At 41.7% G+C, this 11,744-nt stretch overlaps 1 pseudogene; it reads left to right on the top strand.

Annotated features, from left to right (window-relative positions):
• Positions 1-8,311: 8,311 nt before the first annotated feature.
• Positions 8,312-10,474, top strand: LOC138765296 (tumor necrosis factor ligand superfamily member 6-like; annotated as a pseudogene).
• Positions 10,475-11,744: the final 1,270 nt, after the last annotated feature.

Genomic DNA, 11,744 nt, shown 5'->3' with positions numbered 1-11,744 from the left:
GGGGAGGGGTTATGGCGTGGCTGCCTTTATTAGGGGAAACATGGAGGAGGAGCCACAGGTACAATCAGCAAGGGATGGGCCAGCCATACACACATAAACCATATTAACAGTGATTCCATCACACCCAGGTTAGCTGCTGCAGTAATCTGAGCTGTCTAGGCAGGGGAGGTGGGGAGGTGGTGGTGTTGAGTGAAAGGTTACCCAGAGTGGGCAGGAATGTGTTGGGGTAACCTAAGGTGGAGCAGGCTCGTGGGTCTGTGGACTTGTCCTATTCCTAATGTATTTGTTTTTAAGTGAATATGCAGGGAGGCAGTGACCTCAACCTCTGCAGGTAGAGCAGCACGGCTGGCACTGCCTGAGGAGGATGACAGACAATTGTCAGATCTTTGACTTGGAAAACAGAATCATGTGGCATGCATTTCCAGACCCGTGCTCTGCATAGCCTGTAGGCCTCCTTTGGTTAACATGCTCCTCAATCATACAGCACAGAAACCACATCCCTTTGCTCACAACTTCCACACCAGTCACCATTACTGCACACCAATATTACATTAATCCCAATTCTAAATTCTGAATGATTGGGAAACATACTTTGCACAATGTACATATACACCAAAATTCCTATTTGCTGTCAGCGAACAGATATTTTGTGGAAAAAAAACAACTAAAAATGGCTACAACAGTATACTCAATTGAATTAAAAAGCAACAATAAATATAAAAATAAATAATATATATTCACAGTTATCCTTGAGTAAAAAGTGACTTTGCAATTGGTTATTTTGTGGTGTCTGTGCTCATCAACTCATTGTCACCAACATTTTCACATTGTCCTTAACTTATCCCAGATTCTACCACTCATCTACATGTTAGGGGAAATTTTCAGTGGCCAGTTAACATATTTACCTGCATGTCTGGGATAAAATCAGAGAACCTGGAGGAATCCCTCATAGTCACATAGAGAACATGCAAACCCCACGCATACAGCATCCAAAGTCAGTACTGAACCAACGCCTCCGACGGTGTGGGCGAGCAGCTCCACTAGTTGTGCTATTGTGTTGCCCTGCTTTTTCCATCCTCTTCACTGGATATCCTATTGACGCATTCTAGCAGCTTGCCCACAAAGCTGGTTCTTAATCAGTAAGGTCCTGCTCGCTGAAAATCTTCCTGTCCCAAGAGGTAATTTTTTCCCCACATATGATTTAACAGTAGGTTAATTCTCACCTGCTGCCCAAATCATTAAGATATTGTGAATCTGTGACTTGCACTGAGATACAATAAACAATGCAACATTAAATAGATATGAACTTGAAGCTTTCCAATTTCAGGTCATCCATCCTCTCTCTCTCTCTCTCTCTCTCTCTCTCTCTCTCTCTCTCTCTCTCTCTCTCTCTCTCTCTCTCTCTCTCTCTCTCTGCTTCTGAATTACATAGATATGACTGTTTAAATGAAGATGGGATTATTTAAATAAAGACACTTGTTCAACATTTTAACAGTCAGAATACTAACAATTCTATTGTTCATCCAACTGAAACATGAAGAACAGGATATGGTCCGTTAAATTATGTACACACCAAACTGCAATTGCACCTTCCTTATTTATTCCATGTCCATATTCCTAAATTGGCCAACATGGATTATTATCAGTTTTTGTCAGAATTTCCTGCATACAAATAGCCACACAGCGATTTGCTATCACAGCTCTCCCCACACCTCAAAAAAACTTTGAATTACCTTGGTCATATTAAGTCACGCCTACTGTTACATTAACATTTTTCCATTAATTTACCCTGTGCGGCTTCAGTCAGTGCAGCTATCTGCTAGATTCAATTTGAGAGTAAGATGTTGAATATCCAAGACAAAGATCACTATCAATCTAATCACCTATTGAGTCAACTATTTGGAGCAGTGCTGGCAGCTGTGGGCTGCAGCCTGCCTACTAGTTTGACATTTAAATCCATATCACAAAACCTCCAAGTGCAAAGGGAAGGTGATAGGGCTGAAACGTTGGTTACATATCTTTACTGCATAAGGAACACTGCATGACTTGCTGATTTTCTCCAGCACTTTTATGTTTTGAAGAGCAAGAATGATCTGCTCTACAAATTTATACAGAAATTCAAAATGTCAATGAACTTAACTTAAATTTGTGTAACATTTGGCAATGCAATATAGTTTGTGCGAGGATGCTCAATGGAATGCAGAAGACTTATTGCCTCTCCATAACATCTTTGTACTCATTCAAGAGGCAACATTTTGTGAGCTGCTCCCACAAGGCCTCACATGATCTCTACTCTAGTCCAACACTTCCAAGGTAACCATATAACCATATAGCCATTTACAGAGTGGAAACAGGCCATGTCGGCCTTTCGAGTCCGCGCCAGTTCACTAGAACAACTCCACTAGCTCAATCTTCCCGCTCTCCGCCAATATCCTCCAACCCCTCACCTCCATGTACACATCCAACCTTCTCTTAAATGACAGAAGGGACCCTGCCACAACTATCTCATTCAGAAGATCATTCCATTCTGCCACCACTCTCTGAGTGAAGAAACATCCTCTAATACTTCTAAAGTTTTGCCCTCTTACCCTTAACTCATGGCTTCTTGTTCCAATCTTCCCTGCCCTCAGAGGAAAGAGTCTGTTTTTGTCTAGTCTATCAATTTTAAATACCTCTATCAAGTCCCCTCTCAGTCATCTACGTTCCAATGAATAACGTCCCAGTCTCCTTAATCTCTCCCTGTAATCCAGATGCTGTAAGCCAGGCAACATCCTTGTTATTCTCCTCCACACCCTCTCCACCTTATCTATATCCTTCCTATAATTGGATACCTGAACTGAACACAATTCTCCAAACCTGGCCTCACCAATGTTTTAAACATCTATACTCTAGTCTATGCTATGATATGTGAAAAAAAAAATGTTGCCTTTGCTCTGTTCGAATTGATTGCTCACTGAAACCCTGCATTCTGTGTAGTGTTTTTTTTAACAACTGTACTATGCATGGGATGACTTGCTGGACTGCTCGCAAAGAGAACTTTCTCACTGGGCTTCATTACATGTGACAATCAAACTTGAACTTGATAGCTTAGGAGATTGCTTTGCCAAGCACTTTCTCTCTGTCCACATCGATAACAGAGATCTCCCAGTGACCAATCATTTCAATTCTGCACCACACTCACAGGCTGACATGTCTGTCCATGGTCTGTTGAACTGTCAAAACAAGGCCACCTGTAAATTGGAGAGCATTCTCCAACCAGATAGTATTTACATCAACTTCTCCAGTTTCTGCTTGACCACTCCCTATTCTCCCTCTCTTTCCTATCTCTCTGTCTCATTTCCTCCAGTTTACCAATCCCTTCCCATTCTGTTCACAGAGCTATCCCCCCCTCCCCTGGCATTCTCTTGTTCCCTCCCTTATCCACCTCGTACCTCTTGTCCGTGGGCCTGTGCTCCTCCCCTTGCCCACCACTATTTCATTTAAACGAATGCTTACATTTTGCTCATACCTCGATAAGGGCTTAAGCTCGAAACATTGGTTATATATATTTATCTTTGCTATATAAAGTACACTGTTTGACCTGCTGAGTTTCTCCAGCATTGTTTTTACTTCAATCACAGTGACTGCAGACTTGCATGTTTTACTTCAGAGCTAATTACACCCACTCATGGGACAGACACACGGTGTCTCTGCCAATCCCTTTTGCCCAGCTTGGGCATTTGATTTAAAAGGCTCTACATGAAGCAACAATTCTTATTGAGGGTTCTCATAAGGTTTATACCCTTAACGAATCGTTGAAATTCAGCTTGAATCCAATTAGTAACTGCACTGAAGGCCTGGGACTCCTGTGGCTGATGTCCATGTGCATTGCTTTTGATGTACATGAAAATAAAAAAAATCATCCCATGCTACCTCACAGAAATGGGAAAGGATTCAACACTTCGATCAGCATTAAAGTTTCCAGCCAGTGCTCCAGAATTATTTAAGACTTGCATAACTCATCCACTTTCACTTCTGTTTTTCACTATCTCACTGATCTCATTGAACCCACATTTGAAAGTTCAACTTTCCAAGGGATCATGCTTTGAATTGTGAAACTTTTTTGAATGGGAGAACAGAAACAAATGGAGATGGAAATGCTGGCCATTCCAAGCTCTTTGATCAAGACAACATCATCAAATAATGTGATTGTGCAAAAAGAAACAGAGAAGAAGGGAAAACTACAGAAGATTACTGCCATGCTAATTCTAATTTTGGTTTTAATTGCACTGGCATGGATCGTTGCCATTACATATTATATCTTCATATTACAACAGGAAATCAGCAATCTAATGCAGGTAGGAGGTAAAACAAAGGATTCTGTTGACACCGTGGTTAAGTGAAAAAAAAACCACAAATGCTGAAGAAACTCAGCAGGTCAAATAGTGCCTTAATGTAGCAAAGGTAAAGATACATCACCAGCATTTTGGGCTTGAGCCCTTCATCAAGCTCGAAACATTGGTGATGTATCTTTACCTTTGCTACATGAAGGCACTGTTTGACCTGGTGAGTTTCTCCAGCATTTGTGTGTTTTTTTCAATCTAAAGCAAGTATATCATTCTGTTGCTTTAGCTGGTAAGATTTTTTAAGAAAAACAATTCTGATATGTTTTTGGCCAACATTAACGTTGCTCGCATCAGCAAAAAAGGAAACTTTCCTTTTCCGATTAAGTTAATTAAGAACTAATTTTCTGCTGAAGTGGGGATAGAATTTTGAAACTGTAATGACAGTTCAATGAATCAGTAAGTGAGATGCTCCAGAGACCAAGGTTCAATCTTAATCTTAGCTACTGCCTGTGTACACTTGTTATGTTCTATCTGTTGATGGAAATGTGAGTCCCAGCTGGAGAATGGGACTGATTGGTGAACTGGCATAGACTTTGTGGGTTAAAATAGCCCCCTTCTATAATATAAGGAAATACCGGCAGTATGGTTGCATGGTTGGTGCAACACTATTACACCACCAGTGATCTGGGTTTGAATCCAGTGCTGTTTTGTAAGGAGTTTGCATGACTCCCTGCATCTGCATGGGTTTCCTCTGTGTGCTCCTGTTTCCTCCAACTCTTCAAAACATATGGAGGTTGTAGGTTAATTGTTGTATTTAGTGGGTACGGGATAATGGGCGGGAAGGATCTTTTATCTTGCTGTGCGTCTAGATTTAAAAGGATATTCAAGATTCAGTTTATTGTTATTGTAATAAAATGGTGCCATATTACATGAAATTGCTTTTTTTCTGCTGTAAGGCTGACAGATTCACCATTGGCAGACATTGCCTGAAGCATCTCCTTACAGGCAAAAGAGAGTACCCCAGAGGCACGAGTGTCAGTAGATTTGTTTCCAGCACTTCTGCAACCTCCTCAGTCACACAGAGTCCAGTCCAAATCATTTGACCTCCAGATTCGAACCTCTGACCCAGTCAGGAACTCCTCAGTGCATTTGGCACCCCTTCACAACCTGGTTCTGATACTTTACAGCAGAAAAAAAAGCAATTTCATGTAATATGACACCATTTTATTACAATAACAATAAACTGAATTTTGAATATCCTTTTAAATTTAGACCTACAGAGAGTTTTGAGCCCATCTCCAGCGGTCCACAGCCCAGCACGAGTCTCCTGCCAGCAATCTCCAGCAGCCCACAGACTCTATGGGTTCCTTGTCTCAAGTCACCAGCAGCCCGCCACATGCAATGGTCTTTCTGTCGCTGTGGTCACTGCCCCGTGGGTTGTCTTCTCTGCTTCTCCTTCTCAGATGGGGGATGGTTTCCCTGTTTTCTGATGCCCTGAGCCAGTCCTCCACTACCCTGGAGCCTGCAACCCCTCGTGGCTGCTGCCGGTCAGAGGCACCGCCATCTTGGGCACAGACCCCACAGTCAAAGGATTTTTAAATAAAACTACAGTCAGCTCCTTTAACGGGCCGACCAAGGCCTGTGTGAGGCTGACAGCAGTTGACTGGGCAGTTGGATGCCACGGGAGTGCTGTATCTATCTCCGCTCCTCACTCCCTGGGGGTCTGCACCAGCAGCTGCACTGCTGTTACAGAGGCTCTGGCAGCACCGCCATTTTCAACATCCTAGGGTATCTACCTCTTAAGGTACAAGATCACCTTTTCATTTTATTCATTATTTCTGATTTCCTGCTGGTAAATCAGAGAACTATTCATTCAATGAGAAATGCAAAAAATGGTTTGCATCTTGCACATTAGTGGTTGATATTTATTTTACCTGTTGGTAGGCTGGATGTTTTGGAATACTTCAGCAGGTGCACACACTTTAGCCAGGATGGTGCTGAGACATACAGAAAGGAAGCAAAATGTTCTGTCCCCATTTTCAGGAGGCCCAATGATTACTCTTGGCCACTGAGAGGACTTCATCACTGTCACATGTCCTGTTCATCCTCAAAGTGATAGAGCCACAGTTTTTATGATATAGTTATTTTTTTCAAGAAGAGAAGAGGTGAATGTGTTGCTGTTGAGGGGAATTGCTTATCATCTGGTATTCCATGTGAAGGTGAACCATTCTGACTCTTGAGTGAATGGAATATGGTTGATGGGGATGTGGAAGAATCTTAGCATCATTACAGTACATTTGCCCTAATGAACTCACTCCATAATCATTTGTCAATAGCCCTCTAAGTTATTTCCCTTCATGTCACCCTCCAAGCTGCACACGACCCTAACTTGGAATTATATTGCCATTCCTTCACTGTCACTGGGTCAAGATCCTGGAACTCTCTCGCTAACAGCATTATGGTTACACCCAGACCTCGAGGACTGCAGCCGTTCAAGAAAGCAGATCAGATCCCTTGATTTAGAAAAATCCCACCCAGTTCCCTTTGGAACATCCTGATTGATTCTATTTCCACTCATTCCAAAGACCAGCAAGTGGAGTGAATGTGGTTTTACTCCAATGCCCAGCTGTCCCTTGGTGCTAAGTGCAATCAACTGCAAAAACACCACTGTGATTGGGGTGACCAAGAGGTGAATTGAAAGGGATGTCATTTGCTTGATGTAATAGGATGCCTAGTATCCTGGCAGCAGCCACAATGCCTTCATTCTGCCTCAGTCTGATAGTGTCATATCTGCCAGTGATATGATGAAAACTGCCTGGTAATGGTTGTTCACTACAAACACACTTTGGTGCACGCTTCTGCATATGTTGAAAGCTGTCACAGGAAATTTGAAGTTGTGCCAACACTCCACTGAAACTTTGCCTCTGCCACTTTGTTTGCCCTAGACCAGCCCTGCCCTACCCTACTCAACAGTGCTGTGTTTTCACATCTGCTGCATATCTTAACTATCAGCCCCTGTCACCATCTGACAAGGAGGAAGATCGATAGAAGAGCAAAAGTAAAAGGCATGGTCCCAGTCTCTAGTCTATTCTTATTTAAGGTTTGCTTTAGCACTCCAGCAGTAATATTGCATACATATGCAGAGCCTTGGCTATCATTTTGATTGAGGGGTGGAGTTGGGAGATAGGCAGTTGATTGGCAGGTGCCAGACAAAAGGAGACAGAGGCCACATGAAAGAAAAGGTCAGGTGGAGAAAGATAAATCATAGAGAAGCTAGGGATGGCTAATGAAGGGAGATGAATGAAACTAAAGGCTCTTTCATGCCAAATATCTGCCTGGAGGCCAGCTATAAACGTGAAGGGAAAAATATAAGAACCTTTCATGAAGCACACTAAAAGGCTGCTCATCTATTGCATTCATGTTGAGTGGCACCTCATAGTGCCCTCCAGAGCCGACGGAGGTGGAGTGACTGGTGCCGTAGCACCACCTGTCATAAATATAGAGCAAAGCAATGGCCATCTTCCCTCCCCATAATCCCTATGCAGCTGGAACCACTCTGTGTTTCCCAGGTGCATGGCGGATTATGGGTAGGGAAGACAGCCATTGATTTGCTGCGTTTTGAGTTGCTGACGAGTGGCACCAAAACCCAAAGTATCACGGTGAGGTCCCAGAGCAGCTGGCGGGGCTGTCAAAGCCTGCAATGACCGCCCCCTGCTGGCCCCGCCATGATGCCCTACCTTGACGGCCCCTGCCCTGACAGCTCCCATTGGCCACCTGTGCCCTGACAGCTCCCATCAGACCCCTGTGCCCTGAGGGGATCATGAAGGGAGAGGGTTGAGTGGGTGGGAGAGAGAAAGGGGAGATGGGTCGATGTCATCACGACATTATCAGCCCGACCCAGCCAGCTGCTTGCAGTGGTATTACATTCATGTAAGGCGGTGGAGCGCTGCACTCCAATATTGATCCTTTCCCAAGGGGGATTGCAGATGGTGCCTTGGAGCTCGTCACAGAGCATTCATAGAGGTAAGTCTGCCGACGTAAGGGCGGAGAATCCACGCCTTTACAGTCAGGCTTTTTCACTGCATGAAAGGGGTGCGATACTCCTACTGGATTATGATCAGTAAAACAATAGGTGAAAATGGAGAGTTAATGGAAATTATTCGGAAGAGGCAAAACACAGCTAGGACCAGATGGAACTGAAGGTGGAGGGAATCCTTTTAGTGAAACCTTTGCAGCATTTGTTGCATGTTTTCAAGGAGGCTTTGAGGAAATCCTTCACTCCTTTACTTTTTCCACCAAGTGGTACTCACTTGTTGTGGGGCATGGAATAAATCCTAGAAACAGAATATTATTTTGAGCTCTGCATCTACATTAAATTTAGACATATTTCAATCAGACCCGAAGAGAAGTTTTCAGCATTGTATTCTTGAGGTGTGATTTTATCACTGACCTGTTTTTGTTCATCCCCTTTTTTTTAATAAGAATAGAATTGCTGCTTAGCTAAATGCATATCAAAAAGATTATTGCATAGCCAAGGCTCTGCATATGTATGCAATATTACTGCTGGAGTACTAAAGCAAACATATTTTTTGAAAATCTGAGGTATAATTTGCTGCTGTCAATTACTGCTGCAAGAAAAGTCATTCGTGGTTAACGTGATGTGCTTTGTGCAGAGGTTTGTATTGGTGGGTGGAGTTGCTAAGTTGACCCTTTGTGTACGACAAATCATGCAAGGGTCCATGTGTTCTCTGGCTTTGAAATACATGTATGCATCTCTCTACAAAAATGGAATAAAGGAAACAAATTTTAGGTTCGCAATTTACAACAGAACAGCTACCAGACATAGTAAAGAACGAGGGGCAAACTCTGAAGAGTACAGATCACTATTTTATATCCATATTGCTTCTAAACTCATGGAGAATAGGAACCTTGATTCCTTGGAACTAGTGGAAGATGACAACCATGCAACTGGAAAGGTTATATCAGTGATGCTCTTGCCTATTTCGGTGGAAAGAAATCCCCCCAAAAAATGGGGTACTTAAAAACCTGTAATTCTCTGATCGTTTTCATGTTGTTCATTGGACTGGCTGGATTGACGTTCACCATAGCTTGGATCACCTCCAACTTGAATCTGCTAAGTTATTAGTCGATTAATTATTTAGTTTGTGCATACAGAAGAGCTATTTACCCTGAGTCTTTTAATATTTACAGATCAATGGCAGTCCACAGAACACACTACAGAAGCTTACTGGCAAGTTCAATCTTTTTTTTTAAATTAGGAAATCAAGAATGCATGTCATTTTTAATTCTTAAACGGGTTTATATGTTTGCAGGAAGCTGATACTTAGGGTCTGCTTTCTTGCAGGAGGTAAACTCAAGACAGAGCCAAAGAATGAAATTAAAATAGCTGCTCACCTTACAGGTCTGAATTAGTCTGTGGTTTCTTAAGAAGATGAATTGGGAACTGACAACTAACAAAGAAGGTAGGGGGATAAAAAGGGAAATATAGATTTATTGGGAATAACATGAAAGCGAATGCTTTAATGGTAATAATAGCAACAGTTTTGAAAGAAAATAAAGCTGGAAATGTTTAAATGAGAATAACAGGTGAGATTAATGCATTAAAATATGCATGGCCTGAACTATGAACAATAATTTAGCCTGTTTGAGCAAATTGTCTTGACATACACATTTCAGCTATATTTTGTTCAATCATTGCCACAAATACAAGCCTAAATATTTTTGTTTCATTTCAGGAAAGCAATCAAATGAGCACTCAGAAAGATTGATGTGGGAGTCTCATTTGGGCTATGCCTTTATAAAAGGGTTTCAATACAAGGATGGAGCATTAATTATCAATAAAACTGGATGATACTTCATTTACTCGAAAGTCCATTTCCGTGGAAGTGAATGTCAGTCAATCATATTGCATCAGACCATTTTTAAACATGACAATTACCAGATTGACCTGAGCCTGATGGGAGTTAGAGAGCTAAACTATTGCATTGGCTCTGGATACTGGATGAAGAGCTGGAAACACTGGAATATTTCACCTCAGTAAAGGAGCGGAGTTGTATGTCAATGTCTCTCATCCAACAATGGTCCGTTCTGATGAGCTATTGATCTTCTTTGGACTCTACAAAGTTTAGGCCTTGTATTCAAGGTTCATATGATCTCTGTCAAAACACAGAGATACTGGAAGAACTTAGCTGGTCTCGCAGCGTCCATAGGAGGCAAAGATGTATTACTGATATTTCAGGCCTGAGACCTTGAGGAGGGATAGATAACATATATCTATCTTCTTTGGATGCTGCAAAGCCATCTGAATGCTTCCATAATTTCTCTGTTTTGACAACAATCACAGCACCTGCAGAGTTGTGTTTCACTGCAAATAATCTCTGTGCATAGTTGAGTCCTAGCAGTCTCTGCCATAGCAAGATCAAAGTTTCACAATGCTTTGGCTGGATACGTAAATTTTTTATAACCTGTATATTGTCTGACATTTGGAAAGTAAATGAAATGTACATTTTCACTTCTTGCTTTAAATTCTGGTAAAATATGAATAAGAATATCCTTCAAACTCCTCTTTTAAGTGATTATACTACACGTGTGTACCTTGTCAGTGTGTAACCAAGCTGTTTTTCTTTCTACCAAGAATTGGTTGGAGGGGAGATCATCAAAATAGAATCTAATACCCTTCCTGCTTGATTTTCTATTGTAGAGCCATATCTATGGAGTGAGAAATAATCCAAGATTTTTACCAACCATTGAGGAATTTTGAATAACCCAGCTGCAATACTACCTCTGACTTTCACATTGCAAATGAAATACTTTTATTCTTCTGCATTTGAAGGAACGAACATCTATCTGTCCTCATTAATTTGACCATTTAGGGTCTGGTTTCATGATTCAGTCCATGTTGCATGCACCTCAAGTTCAATGTGGACCTTTGTGTGGTGTAGTGCTCAGAAATGGACATAATAACCCATGAAGCATAATTTTCACCATTTTAATATTCCAACTTACTCAAGGTAAAGTCTAATATTCACCTGGCTATGTAATTGTCTACTAGCTCACAATCATTTTAGGACATGGTACTTTAAGTTTCTGCTCCTTCCAGGTTTCTAATTTCTTTCCGTTCTGCAAGGATATCATGAAGTTATAGAATCTTAGTAATAAGCCCTTTGATCCACAATGTTTATGCCAGCAATAAAATACCTATCCCATTTCTTAGAACTTGGTGATTACCATGATAGAGACCAGTTATGCCACAATATGGTTGGCGAGTACTAACCCCAATGAACAAAACAAGACTCCCATTTGGAGTGGGTGACTAATATTAAACAGTTGATATGCAGCAAATGCCCTGCAGTTCCTTGGTGATTGGTGATGGGTGAGCCTAACTCTCCTAGCAAGTCA

Source organism: Narcine bancroftii, chromosome 5 (assembly GCF_036971445.1).
Source record: "Narcine bancroftii isolate sNarBan1 chromosome 5, sNarBan1.hap1, whole genome shotgun sequence".
Classification (NCBI taxonomy): Eukaryota; Metazoa; Chordata; class Chondrichthyes; order Torpediniformes; family Narcinidae; genus Narcine; species Narcine bancroftii.
The sequence above is the reverse complement of the archived record's forward strand: the minus strand, read 5'-3'. Positions and strand labels throughout refer to the sequence as shown.